This window comes from Trichechus manatus, unplaced genomic scaffold (assembly GCF_000243295.1).
Source record: "Trichechus manatus latirostris isolate Lorelei unplaced genomic scaffold, TriManLat1.0 scaffold00030, whole genome shotgun sequence".
NCBI lineage: Eukaryota > Metazoa > Chordata > Mammalia > Sirenia > Trichechidae > Trichechus > Trichechus manatus.
The window spans coordinates 4,916,468-4,938,958 of NW_004443966.1; the positions used below are offsets into that span (position 1 = coordinate 4,916,468).

The 22,491-nt window shown below is 46.2% G+C and overlaps 1 protein-coding gene across 1 annotated transcript in view; it reads right to left on the reverse strand.

Moving 5' to 3' along the window:
- Nucleotides 1–22,491, reverse strand: part of MYO1E (myosin IE) — a 209,863-nt gene that overhangs the window by 138,050 nt on the left and 49,322 nt on the right. The window lies entirely within an intron of this gene.

Here is a 22,491-nt window from a genome sequence, read left to right on the forward strand (position 1 = left end):
GGCCTGTGGAGCCAACACCCGGCCCACCACCCCGTGACACCGGGTCTCAGCCTGTCTCCTTCAAAGCACCCCCCGCAACCAGTTTCAAATGCCGAACCCCACACTCTGCTCTTGAGTGCTGCAGGCCTGCTCATTCCAAACTCTTGAAAACAGACGACAACTTCTCTTTGTGGCAAAGACGCCTCTTAGCACAATGGAACGGAAGGCTGCCCCAGGCCGGTGCCACCCCTATGATCTGTTGCGGATCCGACTGCTGTGATCCAGAGTCTTCACTGGCTGATGCTTGGAAGTAGTTCACCAGGCCTTTCTTCCTCGTCTGTCCTAGTCTACAAGCTCCACTGAAACCTGTTCAGCATCATTGCAGCACATAAGCCTCCACTGACAGATGGGCGGTGGCCGTACATGAGGTACAGTGGCCGGGAATCGAACTTGGTTCTCCAGAGTAAAAGACAAGAATTCTACCGCCGAACCGCCATGCATCCACCTCAGCACCACAAGGGCATTCAAATGTGCTAAAAATAGCTTCAGGAAACGCTCCCCCAGTCACTAAGGCAAGACAGACGTCAATTTACAAAACAGTGCCAGCTAGGGATGCACTGGAGACCTTTTTTGCCCAGCTTCCAAAGTCACACAGCGTGCCGTTCTGGGCCCTGCAGAGTCAGGTGGTAAACTCGGGTCTTCCTGGGTTCACGGATTACATGGGGCTCAGGGGGCTGGGACCGATACACAAGTGAACCCCAGGCAGTAAAAACAGAAATCACCGTATGCAAAGAACGGAGACAGACAGACCTGCTCTCTACCTGTGCTCCCCCTGTTACGTAAAAGACTGTGTGCTCCATTTTGGGCACAACACTGAACACAGAAAATAGAAATATAGAAAATAGAAGTCAGCATCATCACGCCACAGCAGAGGGCTGTGCTCGAAAAGTGCCAGGAAGACCACAAGCGCATTTGCATACACATTTGCATGGTTTTTTTGGTTGCAAAAATGCTGAAAGAATTTTGTAGTACACTCTGCTCTGAAGTCCACAGAAGTCTCTTTCTGCCTGAACTCAGAGACCCAAAATATGAGCAAAAGTTGCCCGGCAGTCCCAACTTTCCTCCTGGGCTCCGACCCCTTCGCCTCCTGGGGGTTGCGCTCAAAGCACAGTACTACCTAGCAGTCCAATAAGCACCGCCCACATGTGCCTGGGCGTGACCGTTTGTTTGGATGGTGGCTGCTAGATTTGCACTCAGAAGTGAAGGAAAGCCCGTTTTAACTTACTTTGTTTTTAAACTCAGTGCAGAGAGGAGAGAACACAGGTTAGGAAAAAGAGAAATAGCTTGAGATCCTGAGAAAGATAAAAGGCAACCAATTTAAATTAAACACGAGGGAAACATCAGAGAAGGGAAGGAAATAAAACAACCCTGGGGATCTAAATATACAACAAAGAAAGCTGTTTGATCACAGGGCAAGCAGTATGACTAAATAAAATAAAATACCATAAATACTTTTTTCCCTTTCTAAATGAAAAAAAATTAAATAAAAAAAAAAGTTTCCTTCCAATCTCCATTCTAAGGAAACCACAGCTTTTTTTTTTTTTTTTTTTTTTTTGGCTTGGTATAACTGCAGTTGACATGCTAAATGGCTAAATACAGCTTTATAAACAACCTGTGTAACGTTCCCTCATTTACCAAAAAATGTAAGTCCCCCAATCACTTCCTATTGGTAGATACATTTTGTTTGTTAGGTGGGTTTGTTTTAAGTGGCTGTGGATAAAGGCAAGCGGTGATTGCGTTCTTTTTTTTTTTCCATTTAAAAGGTTCGCCCTTTTATAAAATCCGTGGTGGTTTTATAGGACTGCAAGGCAAATTCGTCAATAGGTGTTTCTCTTGTCTGCAAATCAGCTGAGCACGAAGGTCTGTGTCGTCTTCAATGAGTTTTTGTAGCTTCTTCCAGCTGTGAGTTTGTGTACTACTGCAGAATTACTGATTATTTAAACTTCCATGAAATGCACTTCCGGGAGCAGGCATGTGTATTACAGAGGAAGACAAGGAGCGCTGGGCAGCACAGGGATGGGCACCATGGAGAACCGCTGCCGACGGCAAGGGGAGCCTCAAACAATGTGTTGGTTCCTCCGATTCTGTCTTGCTCCATTGTGCTTTGGATAGACGGAATCACTGCCCAGCTCGCAGAGTCTGAAAGGCCCCATTGTAGGGGACGAGCTTTCCAGAGCCGAGTTCAGGTCGCTGTAGTAACTTCACTATGAATTTCCTGCCCAGTGAGATGAAAATCTGAACGGAGCAGTGACATTATTATCGCTACAAAGACTGCAAAGTGAGCAGGGGCCTACCCATTCGGGGGGTCTTTTCTCATCTGAACGTAAACCCACTATCAGGTACCTAAATCACTCAGAGCCAAAAAGTGAATGGGTTTCTGAAAGTCAAACCTTGAGAAGTGACCCCGCGGAAAGGGTCCCTCTGTCCACCCCTTATGCTTAGAGGTGGTGGGCAAACGGGAGTTCGCAGACAAAGGGGGGGCCACAGCTCGTGGTCTGTTTAAACCACCCCACTTGTCGGGCTGTAAAGTCCCTTTTTTGGAGCTAGGCAGGGAGGAGTGGGGTGCCCGTGGTCCAAACACCCGAGTAAGAAATACCTCTGTACTCTGCCCCACAGGGTCTCCAGGAGTCAGAACTGACTCCCAGCACAACAACGACATCCCACTTCTGGCTCTTAAATTCCAGACCTGAACATTCAAGGCCTGTGGAGAGGCCAGGTGGAGAAGGGATTACAAAGGCAGATTCAGGAGCCAGAATGAATACTGGCTCACTGGTTGCTGTCCTGAAGCAAAGTATGTAACTTCTTTGTGTTTCCTTCTCTGTTAAATGGAGATTATTGTGGGGAGAATTAAATGAGCTGATACACGTGAAGAGCTTAGGATGCCGTCCCGCACCTCGTAAGCCCCTGATACCGTCACTGGGCAGGAGTTTTATTCCAGCCCACTGTTTCATCTAGTAAACTGGGATGACCGCCTTCTGTCTTTTTTCAAGGCCGAATAAAAGAGGTACCTTGCTTAATCCTGAACTGTCTTCTCCCAATGTTTGAACTTTTCCTATGCAAACTCGGGAAGTGAAATAATTTGTATAAAATTTCCAATGCATTTTCCACTGTCTGGAATCTCACTAGATGCTATCCCAAATGTAGAAGCCAGAAAGATCTGGACAAAGTAGTGTCCTTTGTTACCCAAACTTCCTCCCAAACACTCGCTATCTGAATTGGAAATCAATAGCTTTGCGTGGCGAGGGATACCTGTGCTTGGCTCTAGTCATGCCCAACACCACAAAAGGTCCTGGGGTGTCAACGTTTTTGCCCCCCCCCCCAGTCCCAATGTGGAAACTATGGCCAGCCACAGGGATTCAGGGCAGCACCCAGACCTCACTGCCTGCAGCGCTTGCCCTGCTTGGCCCGCGCAGCTGCTGCTTTGCTCTTCCTGACCCACAGTCTGCTCAGGTTCCTCTCACATGCATGGGGGCCCCGCGCTACCTGTCAGGAAAGCTCAAACTCTTAGCCTCTAGGTGTTCAGAGCTCTTGGGGATTGGGCACCATCTGCCTTGCCAACATTCCTTTCCCATAATGTCTCAAGCTCCTGCCAACAGACCTCCAAAGGCTCTATGAACAGAACCTTCTACCCGAGTCTTGGTCCATGAAGTTTTTGCTACCTGCATTGAATGGTCTGCATGTTCAGATCCAGCCTATCCTTCAAGACCCAATTCAAATGCTACCTCTTCAATGAAACTACCAGTTCCAAGAAACCACAGTGATCTCATCTGAACTCTGACAGAAGTTTCTCCGTACAGCATTTATCACTGACTTTCATTGTATATGCATTTACCCACATCTCCTTTCTGTCTTTCTAAATGGCAAATCACTTGATGGTAGGGCTTCCCTCATCTCTGAAATCCCCTTATCCTAATAAAGAGCCATGACCATAAAGTTATTGTTGCACTTGCTCGCGAGTCGATTCTGATTCATGGTGACCCCGTGTGTGTCGGAGTAGAACTGCTCCAGAGGGTTTTCAAGGTCGTGACCTTTCAGAAGTAGACCACCTCTCTTCTAAGGCAATCGGAACCACCAACCTTTCCGTTAGTACTCAGGCACTTAACTGTATGACCACCCAGGGACTCATGGATACCACAGGCATAGAAAATGGCTGTTGACTGACGTAATGAACAAATTACCAAGTGTTGAGGATTCAGGGAGGTCAGGTTGGAGTTGAGGACTGAAGAGTTTCAGCACTGAGTTGGTAAAAAGGAGGAAAAAAGGCATTCCTGAGAAGGAAACTAGAGAAGCAAAGGTGTGCATGCCGGGCTAATAATAATATTGCTTGTGTTTGCATTGACCTTCGCTCCATGGGAGAGACCCCTAGAGAGACCAGCTGGACCAGAAAAGGTGACTGGTGTTGAGGAGACAGTAGAATAGGCTAGATAGGAAAAATAGGGGCAGGCAAGGGAAGGCCAGGAACGCAAGGCTGAGTACTTGGCCCTGCAGACAGGAAACAGGCAGCCGAGATGGAATCCCCATCAGAAGGTGCGGCCCAGGTCACGCAGAAAAGCTATCTTCCTTCCCGCGGGAACGGGCCCAGAATACTGCGGTCAGATCCCCGTCCAGCAAGAGAAATAAAGGCGCGACTTTGCGTTTGTACATTGCGTCCAGTATCTAACTGCTTAGCCATTAATCCACCCACGTGAGCCCAGAACAGCTCTGTGAGGCAGTCGGAGCAGATATAATTATCTCCACTTTACAGTGTGGAAAGGCTGGCACCATTTACTTTGTACTTCAGAGGACCCCAAAGGAGTGGCGGAGATGGGGCAGGGGGACCGAAGAGCACATTCTGGCTGGGCTCGTTAGCTCTGGGGAATGTACCTGTGTTTGCCCGTCTAGCATGACAATGGCTATGTCACTGATGACTGGGTTGTTATTAAACTGTGCTGTGTCTCTGTGTGCTGCATCTCGCCTACTTAGAAATAAAGAGGGGGCAGGAGAACCAGCAGCGGAGCTAGACTGCTTTTAACCTAGAGACAGGGAAAAACAAACAGCACTTAAAAAACACCATTCCTAGGCCTACTGAAAGCTAGCCATTCCAGCCTAAAAGCCTCTCTGGCTTGGTAATGCACCACCCCAAAGAAAGGGCAAAATTATCAAGGCACAGAAAGCAAGAGACGTGACGCTGTGGATGAAGGGCCTGCTCCATGCCAACCTCTAAGTAAAATAAGGAATTACAGTAATTCAGCCCACAGCGATTTCCCATTTTAACTGATGTTTCCTGTTTTCTATGCTGGGCATCGTAAGACTATGCAAAACCGAAGCCATTTTCACAGGTGGCCCTTCACTGGGGCACATTCTTTTCTGTTCACTCATCAAATTGTGTGCAACATCACAACCCAAACCAGATCTGTTTCCCTCCTGACCTCAATCTATGGCACCGTTACTGCTGCTCGCAGAGTTCCTGGCTCTCAGGCGGCCAGGGGCTCGCGCAGACGGGGCAGCACCGAGGCCTGAGGGGGAGAACGCTCCCACCCAGCAGCTCCCTGTGCCCACCGCCTCTGAAACACAGTCGGCACGGGCGGGGTGGTGTCCCTTTTCAGGAGCAGGCCACGTCAGACAAGCGTGGGATAAAGGAGTAAGGACGAGGGGCAGAAAGGGGGACGGACAGAGATCTCCTCCCGACCTTCCTTCCGGCTTGACTGCACCCATCCCAGGGGAGCGGGGACAACTGAGTTTCTGGTTCATTTTGTTTGTTTTTAAGCGGAGGATAATGAAGACATTGAGCGCTCATTTTGAAACAATTTCAACATTACAGAAAAGTCACAAAAAGAACTCCTATCTCTACCAATTTCTAGCATTTTGCCACATTTACTTTCTCCCTCCGTCCCTTCCTCTCTCTCTACATACTATATACACAGAGAACCCTGGTAGCACTCAGCTGTTCACCGAGGGGTTGGCGGTTCAAATCCACCCAGCGGCTCTGTGGGAAAAAGCCCTGGCGATTTGCTCCCATAGAGATTAGAGCCTAGGAAACCCTATGGGGCAGTTCTACTCTGTCACATGGGGTCACTCTGAGTAGGAATTTACCCCATGGCACGTAACAACAACAACACACACACACACATAACACCACAAACCAAAACAACCAAACCCGTTGCTGTCGAGTCAATTCCGCCTCATAGTGACCCTACAACGGCAGAATAGAAATGCCCCATAGAGTTCCCAAGGCTGTAATCGTTACGGAAGCAGACTGCCACAGCTCTATGGGGTTTTCAAGGCTGTGACCTTTCAGAAGCAGATTGCTAAGCCTTTTTTCCAAGGAGCCTCTGGGTGGGTTAGTAGTTGAGTGTGTTAAGTATTTGCGCCACCCAAGGACTCCATATGTACACACACACACACACACACACACACACACACATATACATATACACATATATTTCCCCCTGAAACCATTTGAAAGTAGGTTGCATACATCATGCCCCTTTATGCCTTAATACTTCGGTATATATTTCTTAAGGGGATTCTTTTATATAACCAAAGTATTGTCAACAAATTCATTAAATTTAACATTGATACAATACTTTTTATGTAAGTCCATGCTTCAGTTTCAGCAATCAGCCCAATAATATCCTTTACGACCATTTTTCCCTTTGCTCAGGGTCATATTGCATTCGGTTGTCCTATTTCTTTAGTCTCTTAATTTGTAACAGCTCCTCAGCCTTTTCTTGTCTTTTCAGATGTTGACAGTTTTAAAGAATTCAGGCCAGTTACCTTACAGAATTTCCCTCGGTCTGGGTTTGTTTGATGTTTCCTCCTCAGGAGATTCGGGTTTTGCAGTTTGGGCTAGAAACCTACTCACACGATTCCGTGTCCTTCCCGGGGGATCACGTCTGAAGGAACACCATGCTGGCTGATGTTCACTGGTGATGTTCATATTTATCACTTGGTTAAAGTATTGTCCAACTTCTCAACGGCACAAGTTTTATTTTTCTTTTGGGGGCTATTAGGTAATTTGTAGGGATATACTTTGAGACTCTGTAAATATCCTGCTCCTCATCAAACTTTGACAACTTTTTTTTTAATTGTGATGAAAATATACACAACAAAGCATATGCCAATTTAGCGGTATCTACATGTATAACTCAGTGACAGGGATTACATTCCTCAAGTCTTGCAACCATCCTCTCTATCCTTTTCCAAATCATTCTACCACCATTGACATAAACTTAATGCACCCTAAGCAAAAACTTCCTCTCTCCCCTCCCTCCAATCCCTGGTTAAAAACAAACCAAACCCATTGCCTATTCCGACCTATAGCGACACTGTAGGACAGAGTACAACTGTCCCATAAGGTTTCCAAGGAGCAGCTGGTGGATTGGAACTGCAGACCTTTTGGTTAGTAGCCGAACTCTTAACCACTGCACCACCAGGGGTCCCCCACCCCTGGTAGTCACCAGTGATTTTTAGCTTCTATATATTTGCTTATTTCACGTAAGTGAGATGATACAGTATTTGTCCTCTGTGACTTAGTTCACTCAGCATGACGTTTCCAAGGCTCATCCATGTTGTAGCATATGTCAGGACTTCATTTCTTTTCGTGGCTAAGTAGTATGCTGCTGAATATATGTACCACATTTTGCCTATGCATTCATCTGTTGTTGGACATTTTGAAAACTGGTTTTGAAACAGTTAAACCTTAAAGCCCATAGCCTATCAAACAAAACTAAAAATGCACGAACAACTGAAGATAAGTTAGATAACTGACCTCCTAAAAATGAAATACTTATGCTCATCAAAAGACTTTACAAAGACAGTAAAAAGAGAACCTACAGACTGGGAAAAGATCTTTGGCAACGACATATCCGATAAGAGTCTAGTCTCTAAAATACATAGCAAACTTCAACAACTCAACAACGAAAAGACAAACAACCCAATCAAAAAAATGGGCAAAGACCATGAACAGACACTTCACTGCTGCTCGCGATCATTAGCCATTAGAGATGCAAATCAAAATTACAATGAGATACCATCTCATCCCTGCAAAAATGGCAATTAAACAAACAGAAAACAACAATTTCTGACGAGGTTGTGGGGGGATTGGAACTCTTATACATTGTTGGTGGGATTGTGAAATGGTACAACCGCAATGGAAAACAATATGGCGCTTCCTCAAAAAGCCAGAAACAGAAATGCCTTATGATCCAGCATTCCACTCCTAGGTATATATCCTACAGATATAAAACCAGTGACACCAATAGACATGTGAACACCCATATTCGTTGCAGCATTGTTCACAACAGCAAAAAGATGGAAACAACCGAAATGCCCATCCACGGATGAGTGGATAAACACACCGTGGTACCTACATACAATGGAATACTACACAACTTAAAGAATAAACAGGAGTCCGTGAAACATCTTTTAACGTGGATGAATCTGGAGGGCATTACTCTGAATGAAATGAGTCAATCACAAAAAGACAAATATTGTATGGTCCCACCCTTACAAAAAACATCAAGAATAGATACACATACAGAAAGCAAAGTTCTTTGATGGTTACCACAGATGGGAGGGAGAGGGAGGGAGAATCACTATGTAGATAGCAGACACTTTTTACTTGTGGTGATGGGAAAGACAAGACCAAATATGGGTGAAGTCAGCACAACCTGACCAAGGTAAATAAAGACACAAAGAGGTATACAGGAAAAAAACCCCAAAACCGGAAAGCCCAGTTGTTTGGTGTTCTGGGAGGAGGCACTGCTGTCTGAGCTCCATTTTTCAGACAAAGGCTATAGAGCACGCATTTGGGCTGCTGCGAGACATGCGGGCAATTTCCTCACAGCCTCCTGGCTTCCAGAAAGGCTGAGGTTGCTGGATAGCTGTGGTTCTGACCTGTAATACTGTGTTCCACCTCCACAAGGCATGAAATAATGCATTCCTAGAAGCTGAACTGAAAACCGGAATTACGAGTCAAGGTGAGTCTGAATGGCACAGACAGCATTGTGGACAGAGGTGTACAAGGAAAACAGGTGTGTCCGTACGCAATTATCATGTGCGGGACGTTATCTCTGGTTTCCTCTATCCATCAGTGCACCTAGGAGCCTCACCCCACCCCATTCCCAGTCCCCCTCTCTTCTTTAGCTACAAGCTGACAAACGAGTATCTAAAAAGTGAGGCGCCCAGGTAGGGCAACGGTTAAGCACTCGGCTGCTAACCGAAAGGTCGGTGGTTCGAACCCACCAGCTGCTCCACAGGAAAGAAGACCTGGCCTTCTGTTTCTGTAAAGATCACAGGCCAGGAAACCCTATGGGGCAGAGTTCTCCTCTGTACTACAGGGTGGCTGTAAGTCGGAATTGACTCAATGACACACACAATTTAAAAGGTGAGACTGGAAGAAGTTCTTCTGGACCAGATCGCTTACAGCCAGAGGGGATTAGGACGGGGAGTGAGGAATAACGTGAGTCAAAGGGTGAAGTCCAAGCAGCCAGTTCAAAGAGGCTGCCAACTCCTAGTCTCTTCTTTTATGGCACTTTAGGTGAAAGTTTACAGAGCAAATTAGTTTCTCATTAACAATTAATACACAAATTGTTTTGCGACATTGGTTGCCAACCTCGAGATGTGTCAACACTCTCCCCTTCCCCATCCTGGGTTCCTTGTTTCCATTTGTCCAGTTTTCCTGTCCTTTCCCGCCCTCTCATCTTTGCTTTATGGGCTGGTGTGCCCATTTAGTCTGGTAGACATGACTCAACTACAAAGCACGCTCCTTATGTGTGCTATTGGTTGCCCTGTAGACCTGGCTAATCTTTGCGTGAAGGGTGAACCTCGGGAGTGACTTCAGTACTGAGTTAAAAGTGTGTCCGGGAGCCATACTCTCGGGGTTTCTCCAGTCTCTGTCAGGCCAACAAGTCTGGTCTTTTTTGTGTGCGTGAATTTGAATTTTGTTCTACATTTTCTCCCAACACCTGTTCTCGAGCCTTCCCTATGCCCAAGGATTTCAGCCACTTTTATTCCCGCAGGGAATCTGCCACCACCTGGGGAGACCATCAAGCTTTTTTTTGCCTAAAGCTGTTGTGTGAAATACTGACCTCAGAGAACTCTGCTATAAAAGAGATGCCAGGGAGATGGCCACATCCACAACTCGAGCCGCTGGGACAGAACCTTGGGAAGAAGCCCCGTCTCTTCAGGAAATTGTCACAGAAACGAAGAGCAGCGCTGTTCTTCAGAGCCAATACTCTCCTCGCCCTGTCGGTATTACAGCCACGTGTTTTACAAGCCTGGAGTCCACTCCTGACACACGTGTAGGTTAGTGACTTTCACAGCTACTGCTGAAACGCCACTGGACAAATAAACCTTTTATACTTTTTAGGTGAAAAGTTTACATTTAAAATTCTTTTTTTTCGCCCCCAGCCACAGTAATGAGATACAAATTATCAACGGTATACTTCAAAAGTCCTACGGATTCATAAACATACACTCTTGAGACTGTCCAACAGGAGCTGGCAACAATAATAGTAATTTCGGGGATAGCATTCTTTTAGTAACAACTGTGCCCTTGTGGTCTTTTTCCTGAACCACATCCCATGTTTTTTATTTATTCAGTCATTCACTCATTCAATCATGTAATCCAGGCAACAAAATCTGCTCGTTACTGTGCTAGGCGCTGGGATACAACAATTAAACAACAACAAAGATTTACAAATTAATTACTTAAGTCTGTGTTTGCAGTTCCATTGCAAAGAGAGTTACGTTGACATTAAGATTCAGTTCTCTCACATATAAAAGTACTGAATGAGCTGATGCCTACCAAGAAATAGAATACCAGTGTCGTTCACACCCAGTCGTGAAATATTACCCCTAGCTTCCAGAAAAGCTGAGAAGACCTGAGTTCACACATCATTGACCTTGGTCAATGACTAAATTCTAACCTGATGACCTCATTTCAAGAATTCAGTGGTTAATTTAATTTTAGAAACACCAGCCCAAACTGACACAATGATCAGCTCTAATCATCATTTACTCCATTACAGTTACGTTGATGCAATTTTTTAAGATCCTTTTTTGTTTCTTTTTTTTTTTTTTTCGCCATTTAAACACTGCTTTTTAAGAATCTCAATGCCCAGCTGCCAGATGCTGAAATTTGGTGAGAGGTATGTGGTACCATCTCCCACCTGGCAAGAGGTTTTAAATGTCCTAGCTGGAATCTCTAAATCTTTACTGTAACGTGAGAACTTCCACAGATATACTTCGTTGCCACTGAGAAGCTGAAAGGGCATTTGAGCAAGCGTTTACTACAGACCAGTTAGCTATTTTATAATTTACTGTCAGGTAGAGGGTTGCATGTTAAATCCCCAGCTTTGGGGCCTCAAGAATCACTTCTGGACAAAAATATACGGCAGCTCTTTGCAACCAGCATGTCCAGCAAGACCAGTCTCCAGAGAAAGGCTGAGGGTGGACTCTGTTTCCTGGGTTCCCAAGGCTCTGCCTGCCCAGCCCACATGGACAGCCATCCCTTTACCTCTCTTTATTGGCAAAATAAGCAAATAAAGACAAGCGACTACAACACTCTCCTCCAACATCCTCAGCCACCCATTCTTCCCACCTACCCCTGACTCTCCAACCACCCCCTCACTCTCAGACTTAATCACTGGAGGAAGTGAATCTGCCCCTGGTCCTGTCACAGTTTTTGAAATCTGGAAGTGGGCCACATGAGGGAAAAGGGAGCTGAAGTCAGTGAACTGGTACACAGATCTAAAAATTGGTGATCACCCTCTCTCTATAAATTGTCCAGGGTTCCAGTTTCAAAAGAGATTCCTACACACCCCTCTTGGCTGAAGGTATGATTCTAAAGAATTCTGGCCGACTTTCTTAAAGGGCTCATTGACTAGCTCTAAGAGTAAATCCAAATGATGAAATCATAATCATACTAATAGTAACAGAAATAACAAACACACACCTAACACCCTTTTGGGGGCTTATTTTACACCGTGGGCTTTTTTCCTTCTCGTTTTAAATTTTAGTAGTGACAGCCTGTGAGTACTCAGGTTCTGTTAAACACGTCCCCTTAGTTATGTTTCGCATCAGTTCATGTATATCTGCAACCAGGAAGCATCTTCTCTGGGGTGGGGACAGCGACGGGCCGAATGTGGGTTCTCAGAATGTATATTTGCATCTAAGCACTTTAAAATAGATAAATTCCCCATTTATACAGTGGCAACTTGCAGCCACCAGAGTTCACCTCCTCTTTCCTGATACTTCCTCATTCCCCAAAAATTTACCCCCTCCCTGGGTGGTGCAAATGGTTAAAACACTCCACTGCTAAATGAAAGTTCACCCAGAGGCACCTGGGAAGAAAGGCCTAGCGATCTACTTCTGAAAAATCGGCTACTGGAAACCGCATGGAGCACAGCTCTACTCCGACACACATGGGGTCACCACGAGTGGGCGTCCACTCGAAGACCAATGGTTTTCTGGGTGATGGGAGGAATAAAGTCAGGGACAGCCACTCTCCTCAGAACCTGCATTAAGCTTTATTATCACCAAGTCCACATTCTGCCATGGCCGGGCAGAGGGCAAAGGCCCAGGGCTGGAACATGAAGAAGGGACTCGAATTTCCTCTTCTACCACTCCCTGGGTGATCCCAGGGAGAGTACATAAACTCTTTCTTTTTCCAATTTTTCATCCCGACTCTACCAGCCTCACAGCGTTGGCTGTTAGTCAGAGGCAATGAGAAAAAGGATGGGCAAGGCCTTCATAAGCCTTATGGCACCATCTAAGTGAATTATTTTGATAAAATCCAAAGAGAATCTGAGTTACTACTCACTGCCTTCTCCTAATTTACGTCCTCATTCTAATGGCCACTCACTTCCCGTCACTTACCCCTCCCTCCATCCTCAGACCCCAGTTTTTAAATAATGCCAGGAGACCCCTAACTAAAGATGGGATTCTCCGCCAGCCACCCGGCAGAGGTAATGAGAGAGCCTGGGGTCTGGCTGAAGCCCCCGGGAAGTGCTGGGCGGCGTGAGCAGCAGACGAGAGGACAGGTGAAGCAGAAATGGTAGAAACCGCACACCCTGAAGCCAACGGAAAGCCAGCACGCCGACAAGGGGATCAGTTATCCACTAAAGGACGATTTGGGGACATGCCCAAATAAGTGAGGCACTTTCCTAGATGTCAGGAGGACAGGCAACCCAAAATATAATCAACAGAAATTAACCTGCCATATAGTTATGGCAACGTATTAAGAATGCTCACAAGGCAAGGGTGATGGCGGCTGGGTGGGTGGAAAGGGCCGGCGCTTGGGAGTCAGACCACCTCAGCTGGTGACCACAGAGTCACTTAAGGCCCCTTGGTCTCCATTTCCTCACCTGTGAAAGGGTGTCACAACCTAACTCACAGGGCTCTTAAGAGAAATGTGCTGTACCTGGGATCCACCTGTATGACAGGATTTAACACACTGCCTTGACGTCAATTAGACATGAATACAGCTGATTCTCTGACTAGACCCCAACGGCCAGGAAGTCGGGGAAATCTGTCTCTTTTTCCTGGAATCGCAGAGCCCACCCAGCATAATGATTGTCACTTATCAAAAAACAAAAACAAACAAAAAACTCATTGCCATCCAGTTGATTCCGACTCATAGCGACCCTGTAGGACAGAGTAGAACTGCCCCATAGGGTTTCCAAGGAGTGGCTGGTGGGTTCGAACTGCCAACCTTTTGGTTAGCAGCTGAGCTCTTAACCACTGCGTCACTTACCAGGGCTTTATAAATTTTATTAAATTTATAATTGAACAATGAGGTGTAAAGTGCCTTGTAAATAAACTCTGAAGTACTATAGAATTTCTATAACTAGGTAGAGGTAAATTGTTGACAATAAATAAAAGACTCCTCCCAATTTAAAATCTAAAAGTACAGTTGGAAGGTAGGGACTGGCCAGGCTGTCTCCAGCGCTGGCCAAGAGAGGGTGACACTGTAGTCAGAGGACGGATGAATTTAATCCGCTAGGCTGTGCAGCTCTAAAGTGGGGTCATGAGACTCGCTCAGCTACTGTGTGGTGAGAATCCCCCCTACAACTGTTCTAAGCCTCCTATCATAGGAACTGGCTCCCACATAAAAGAAAATGTGACGCTCTGGTTCTTTTTTTTTTCTTCTTTTCTTGTTTTTAATCACCATCACTATTTATTTCCAAAAGTTTCTCATAACCCCACACAGAAACTCAGTACCCCTGAAGCAATAACTCCCTATGTCCCTCTCTCCAGCCCCTGGTAACCACTAAGCTACTTTGTATCTCTGTGCATTTGCCTCTTCTAGCTACTTCTTAAGAGTCGGCTCATATAGTATTTGTCCTTTTGTGTGAGTTACTTCAGTCAGTGTAATGTCTTCAAGCTTGGTAAAGTAGAGGATCAGAAAAAGAGAGGAAGACCCTCAACAAGATGGACTGACACAGTGGCTGCAACAATGGGCTCAAACATAGCAATGATTGTGAGGACAGCTCAGGGCAGGGCAATGTTTCGTTCTGTTGTACGTGAGGTCCCTACGGGTCGGAGCAGACTCAAAAGCACCTAACAACAATGTTTTCAAGCTTCATCCACGTCTCGTAGCTTGTATCAGAACCTTATTTCTCCTTATGGCTGAATAATATTCCATCATATATATATATATATATATATATATATATTACATTTTGTTTATCCGTTCATCTGTTGATGGATGCTTGGTTTGTTTCTGCCTTTTGGCTACTGTGAATAATGCTGCTGTGATTGGTGTAAAAGTATCTATTTGAGTCTCTGCTTTCAAGTCTTTGGGGTGTATACCTAAGATGGAATTGCTGGGTCATATGGTAATTTGATGTTTAACTTTTTGAAGAACTGCCAAATTGTTTTCCTCAGTGGCGGCACCATTTTACCTTCCCACCAGCAGTGGGTGAGGGGTTCAATTTCTCCACACCCAAGACTTGTTATTTTCCATTTTTCTGGTAATAGCCATCCTAGTGGGTGTGAAGGGGCATCTCACTGTGATTTTGATTTGCATTTCCGCTAAGCATCTTTTCATGTGCTTATTGGCCATATGTCTATTTTTAGGAGAAATGTCTATTCAAGTCCTTCTCCCATTTTTAAATCGGAGTGTTTGTGTTTTTCTTGGTTTGTTTTTGTAGGAACCATCCAACTTAGCAAGTGAGCTCCAAGCCCTCAGAAGCCTTCCATTTCAGACTCCAATCATGCAGAAATGTGACCGTAGAATCAGCCGCCAGCCTGATAAAATCTATCATCTGAAGTGCAAAAGCAAGATGCAAGAGCACTTTCCGGGTTCGCTAGGATAAGCGGCGTGACCCCGCAGCCAGGCTGTGTCTCCGGGCAGTGACTGGCAGGTGCAAACGTCTCTAATGTGGCCCTCTACGCAGCTCGCAAGAGTGGTCAGTGAAAGGCAGCGGCGCTAAATCGTCAGGCTTGGAGACTGGCACAAAGTTGTGCTCAAAGCAGCTGTCGTACTGAATTAGCTGTAAGGGGCTTTGTTGAAACTATCCTTTGTTAAGTCCTTAGCCAGTGATCTGGTTTGGGCAGAAAGGCCCAGAGATCAGGCTCTTGGTTCCTATTACCTTCCCAAGAACAGATAAGTAGGGAATATGAATGCAAAACTGTGCACTGATGTCAGTTAGGCTATAAATTGGGCTATTCATTGATCTCGGCTCACGTAGAGTCTGGAAAAAACACAATCTGTCACTATTTTTCCTGTTATAACCAAAATTCAATGACTTAAATTTGTAGAGTGCTTTCAAATTTTAAAAAGCACTTTCAATATATTATTTCATTGAATCTTCACAATAATCCCATGAAGTTGATATTACCGTCCTAATTCATAGATCAGAAAACTTGGGTTCACTCAGAGGGGACGTAACCTTGGGCCAAAAGTTCCCTCTGGCCAAAAGCCCAAGCTGACAATGACAGCTTCTCCAAGTGAGCCCTGGTTTTTCAAATTAGAAAACAGCATTACTCCTTCCACTATGTAACATGCCAGTGTCCTGCAGCCAAAGACCACCAGGAATGCACCTATAGCCGAACAAGATGAGTTCATTATTCACTGCAGTGAGAACAGGCATGGGAAGTCACAGTCAGTAGGAAGGAAACTGTTACAGGATTTGGGCTTTGGCTGGGTGATTTGGGGGAGGGTCTAAGGAAACGGGTTTGCTCTAGATTGAATGCTGTCCGAAAGCAGGGCAATTGTATGCCTGGGTGTTCCAGTAAATCTCATCTATAGAGAGGACTGTTGTTAGCTGCCGTTGAGTTGGCCCCTGATTCATGGTGACCCCGTGTACAGTGGAATGAAACACTGCCCGGTCCTGCGCCATATGCATGATTGGTTTCGGACAGAAGTGTTGTGCTCCGTAAGGTTTTCACTGGCTGATTTTTGGAAGTAGATTGCCAGGCCTTTCTTCCTAGTCTGTCTGAGTCTAGAAGCTCCACTGAAACCCGTTCGGCATCATAGCAACACACAAGCCTCCCGTGAGGGAGGGTGGTGGCTGCGCATGAGGTGCACTGGCCAGGAATTGAACCCAGGTCTCCCACGTGTTAGATGAGAATTCTCCCACTGAACCACCACTGCCCTCTGAGGGCTGAGAAGAGCGAAAATACAGCCATAACTGGAAAGAGGCAGCAGTCACTTATGTTAGCCAGGTGAGAGGATGCTTGGTGCTCCGTGGGGTGCACAGTGACCTTGTTTGTGTCTGTGCTTGGACAAAATTATGACGTGGCCTCTTTCGCCTCGTTGTCTGAGTGACCCTGACTGAGTTGGTGTTCAGGAGACTGCTCATATGCACCAGGGGAGTAACACTAACTCGGCCGAGTGTGAGCACCAGGCCGGCTTCTAACACCACCGAGGCCTCGCTGTGTCTGTTCCCGGACATCAGGGACTGCTTCTTTCTTCCTCAGACAACTGCCGCTAAGCAGCCTGCAGCCTACAGAGAGTCAAGAAAGATTATTCAATCATAATTCAATTTAAACGAAACTGTTACTTGGTGAAGCCAAAAATACAATCAGCACTAAATCGCCCTAAAAAATCCCGAACAGATGAGATAATCTTTGAGTCACTAGCCTCTTGCCTCCAGCTGTCTCTTGCTCAACCCGATTTCCTCCAGTCTGAATAACCAGCTCATGGTCAGCCAGAAGGCTGACCTGCAGCAGCACCTGCGAGTCGCTCCCCAACATCTACACATCCCTTCCTCAAGTAGCAGAGCCTCTAGCTTTTAGGTGGGCACACGGCTGCTCAGAACAAAGAACTCCTTCCCAGACTCCCATGCAGGTAGGTGTGGCCAGGTAGGTGGAAGGGGTGGGTACAATTCCTAGGACGGGTGTGACTCTCCCCTCCCTCCTTGCTCCAGACAGGCAGGTGGTGGCCAGAGCTCCAGCTTGGGCCCGAGAGGGGTGGCAGAGCAGAAAATGGGAAGCACCCTGTACTTCAGACAACCGCTGAGCCTCCTACCAGCCTTGAACTTCCTCCAGGCAGAATGTTAAGGAAGAGAAAACAAACACGCACGCACACCACAGTAACCAACGAATAAAACTCCCTCCAAACTGCGGCTGCACAGTCTCGGGTGGAATTTTTCCATTTAAACTTGGTAAATTTAAGGCATCCTGGTGGCGCAATGGTTAAGTGTTAACCAAAATGGCTGCTAAACCAACAGGTGGGCGGTTGAAACCCACCCGGTGGCTCCTCTGGAGTAAGATCAGGAGATCTGCTTCCGTAAAGATTACAGCCAAGAAAACCCATGAGGTAGTCCTACTCTGTCACATAGGGCCGCTATGAGTTGAAATTGACTGGACGGCACCCAACAAGAACAACAAAATTAAGTTTAAGCCCAAGCTTCTTCTGCAGTGCCAGGCTTACACAAATCTCCCCCTACTTGAATCTCTTGGCTCTGTGTTCATTCCCATCGCGTCTCAGTAATGCAAAACACAGATAAAAATCTATTTATAATGTTGCTGTATATTGCTAGGCTCACTAATTTTTTTATGAGTGTATTTATTGTCTTTCCAGTTAGACAGTGTATCTCTGGTTTTCAGCTGTCTTACTCTGCCAACAGTGCAGTCCATTGATAGGGGCATAAAAGATCCTGGACAAGTAACTGTTTAAATTAGCGTCTGAAGACTCTCAATGTAATCGTATGTTAAACACGCAGGAGACCCGGGTTCGGTTCCGACCAATGTACCTCCTGCACAGCCACCGCCCGTCTGTCAGTGGAGGACTGCAGGTTGCCGTGACATTGAGCACATTTCAGCAGGGCTTCCAGACTAAGACGGACCAGGAAGAAAGGCCTGGTGATCTACTTCTAAAAATTAGTCAATGAAAACCACAACGGTCTGAGGCACAACTGATCGGGGGATGGTGCCGGACCGGGTAGCGTTTCATTCTGTCATGCGCAGGCTCGCTATGCGTTGGGAGTCGACTCGATGGCAGCTACCAGCAACTTCACCCACTCACTCCTGCTCATCCTCACGGGAGATATTCATGTTCTTGGATGGAAAACAGTGCATGCCTCAGCTGAACTGCAAATGGCTACGGGGTTGCTCCACAGGTTGGCAAAAATCTCAGATGTTAAATCTGTGAGTGCCCAAGGGTGATATAAAATGTCTTTATTTGTAAAAGGCCTCGAAGGGCTTTTTTTACTGACGATTCATCATATCCCTTACGTTTGCAATTTACGAAGTGCTTTCACAGTCATCTCTGGTGGATATTAGAATTTACATGTTACAAACAAGGAGACAGAAGACAGGAGATGGCATTTCACCCCTGGTATCCTTCATCTGAAACCCTGTGGGTGGCTCTTCGGGTTACTTTCCTGATTTCCCTACTATGAACAATATTGCAGGAAACCTTGCACCTGTATCTTTGCACCCTTGACTACTATTCCGTGGGACGGACTCCAAAGGGGGATTGCTGGTGAGGGAGCTTGAGGGCTGGATGCCAGCAGGTAGAGGGGAGCACTGGGGAAGCGTTCCCATCAGGGAGATGAGGGAGAGCCCAGGGACAGAAGGTCAAGGAAGCAGGCCTGCCGGGATGATAGTTTCCAGCTTTTATTTAGCCGAAAATTTAGGCCATTTCTTTCTAACTTCAGAGTAAAGCTAAGCACAAGTGGACGTCTCCCAGGGGGACTGCCAGTGTGACTTGGGTGGTAGCCATTCTCCAGGGCTCTCTGGCAGCACTTGGATGCAGGTTTGCTGGCCAGTCTGCCAGCAGCTAGATGGTCACCTTAGGTCCTGGGAGCAGGAGGTTCTGCAGAGGCGTTTTCTATTAGAAGGAGAGTTACCAGGGCCCAGCTGATGGATAACAGCAGCTGGGCAGCGGGGACAGGCCGGGGTGGCAAAGAGACAGAGCACACACCAGATTCTGCCTCCTCAACTCGATCTAGGTTAGTCCTGATTGTCCTTCTCTGACATTTCCATCTCGCCTCCACTCACCTTCAGTTGCTTCGTACAATCCCAAACCCCAAATCTAGCCCTCTAAGTGGTGTGCAGTTTGTAATTGATTCCAGTGAGTTTAAAGCAAATCCCTCTTGAGGATTTGTTTATAATTTATTTATTTTTATTTATATCTTCTTCCCAGAGAGAGAGAATGGCAGAGAGGGAGCTCTGGCTCTAAGTCAGAAAGCCTGAAGAAGGGAGGAGAGAAGGAAAGGAAAAAGAACGAGCGTATCCCAAGCGCTGGCTCTGAGCCAGGCACTTCATGTGCAGTGACCGATTTTGATGCTCACGACAGTCCTAGAAAAATGGCAGTGTTGGTCCATTTATTAATGAGAAAACGAAGCTTTAAGATGTTAAGTGTCTTGCCCAAAAACTATTCCTGTTAAAAAAAAAAAAAAAACAAGACTTCAGTTTAGGTCTCCTGACCCTGTCGAGGGATTTTTCCATTGTTCCAAGGTCGTTGTGAAAAAGCATTTAACAAAGTGCTACTGAAGGTAGACAGAATATGATGATGATGATGATGACGATGTCACGATCTCTAGAAGGCTGGAGGCTCCCCAGAGCCCGCCGGGCACCCAGCCTCAGGTTCACTATCACCCTGGAACTGGACTTGCCTTAAAAGGGCCTCTGGGAACACCTCCAAAGTCCACTCAGCAGGTTCGTGGTTCCCAACCCCTTAGACAACTATCCTTAGGTTAAGAACCTCTTCCCAGGTGACAGGCCAACGTTTATGTCTTTTTCCATTTTTCCTCCTAAAATATCTTTGTTCCAGTCGATTCCCTGGGTTGCTCCTCGTGTTCTTCCACATCAGTTCTACTTTATGACTCTCCTTTCCAGCACAGTGAGCACAATTCAAGTTAATTGGAGACAGACAAAGAAAAAGAAGCTTGAGAAGCTTGCCTATGAGGCCTTATTAATCTAAAAAATATAACCATATATACGACATATAGACAAACATACTATATGTTTTATATAGCTCTTTATATAGTTCTATATGTTCTATATGTTTATATATTATGTAATATATAGATATTATATAGTATGTATGTGCATGTATATATAATAGTATATGTACATCTAATTAGTTCAGTCTAGTTGGAGAAAGGAGTCCCTGGCTGGTGCAATCAATTAACACAATCAGCTGCTAACCGAGTTAAGGCTGAGTCCACTCCGGAGGTGCCTCAGAAGAAAGGTCTGGTGATCTACTTCTAAAAAATCATCCACTGAAAACCGTATGGAGCACAGTTCTACTCTGACACACATGGGGCGCCACGAGTTGGAATCGACTCACATGATACAAGGCAGCGGATTACATTTTAGGGTTTAATTTAAAAAGAGAAAGAGTCCAGAGAAAGGGAGTGACCTGTGTGGATCTGAGAGGTCAGAAGAGTCCATCAGGGAACCGGGTCTTAGGCAGAGACCGGCGGATGCAGAGGACTTAGGTCGGCCAACAGGAATGGGCAGGGCTTTCCAGGTTGATTTGAATGAAGGCAGAAAAGCAGAAATGAGCAGTCATTACTACTGCTGGGAAAATCCAGCACTGAGATCCCCATTCTTGGTTACTCCAGTTCCCCAGGAGCATCAGTAAGCCCTGGAAGCGTGTTAGAGATGCAAGGTCTTGGGCCCCACCTCAGACCTGCTGGAATCAGAGGCTCTGGGGGCGGGAGTGGGGCCCAGTAATCTGTGTTTTAACAAGCCCTTCAGGCGATTCCAATGGACAGTAAGGTTTCTGAGTCCTGCTCTAGTGAGAAGACACGTTTCCTGTCATAAATCCAAACCAAACCCACTGCTGTCGAGCTGATCCCGACTCATAGCGACCCTAAAGGACAGGGCAGAACTGCCCCAGCGGGTTTCCAAGGAATGGCTAGTGGATTTGAACTGTTGACCTTTTGGTTAGCAGCCAAGCTCTTAACCACTGTGCTACCAGGGCTCCCTGTTATAAATAAGCTTATAATCATCTATTTCGACAGAAATAATATTTAAATCACCTCTAACTAGACAGAATTCATTTCATTTAGTTCTTGATATAACCTAGATGGTAGAACGGCAACACGTGCCAAACACAAAGGCTGGGACAACGTGTGTGTGTATGTGTGCATGTGAGTGTGTATAGGCATGAGTGTGTGTATGTGTGTATATGAGTGTGTGAGAGTGTGTGTGTGTACATGTGTGCACGTGTGTGTGAGTACGTGTGCACATGAATGTGTGTGTATCTGCGCACAGACCAAATCAGCTGTGCCGACTGCCAGGAATAGATGCGTATCTGAAAGATCCAGAAGGATTAATTATTTAAGGAAGGACCACAGGTCGGTGGCTGATGCGATGGTTTTAAGAGGCAAAAGTCCTCTAAGATAAAGACAGTGATTTAATGGCGGTTACCTAGGACTCAGAAAAATACTAGGAGTACAGGCAGATACAACTCCTTCCCGCAGAACTCCGTCCGTCATCTTTCAGTGAACACTTTGTGGAGGGTCCTCCGATCTCCACGCCCCAGAAATGAGATCTGCGGCACTCTCGATTTCAAGCTTCTGTATTTAAGGACCGACAACAATTCCCTACTCTCACCACTCTTCCCAAACGGGCTGGATTTGTTCTGATTTGTGCTGGCACTGCAGGCCCTCGTTAAATAAACTAGGACCCGCGTCTGGCGCGATGCATTCAAGAAAAACAGGAGGAAGCAAAGGGACGTGTGGGGAGAGAAGGAGAGGGAAGTTCCCTGAAGTCTAAAAGCAGGATCCAGGGATGGTATTTTTGGCTTGGGACTTTCTGTACTAGGAGAATGACTTAATTGTTCCTGTGCGTTCAAAAGCCGAGAGAAACCATAATGGCTGGGTCACACCCAGACAGACCAGAGCAGGAGTTAGACAGGGTGGCCTCCTGCCAACAAAACCTGCTCTGCAAACATTAGTGACTGTGTTGCTCATGTTGGCAGGCCTGGGCTGAGCCTGAGGACCACCCGTTCTGCTTTTCTTCCTCAGTTTCCCCAGAAGTCAGGTGGTATGTTATAGAGGGCTG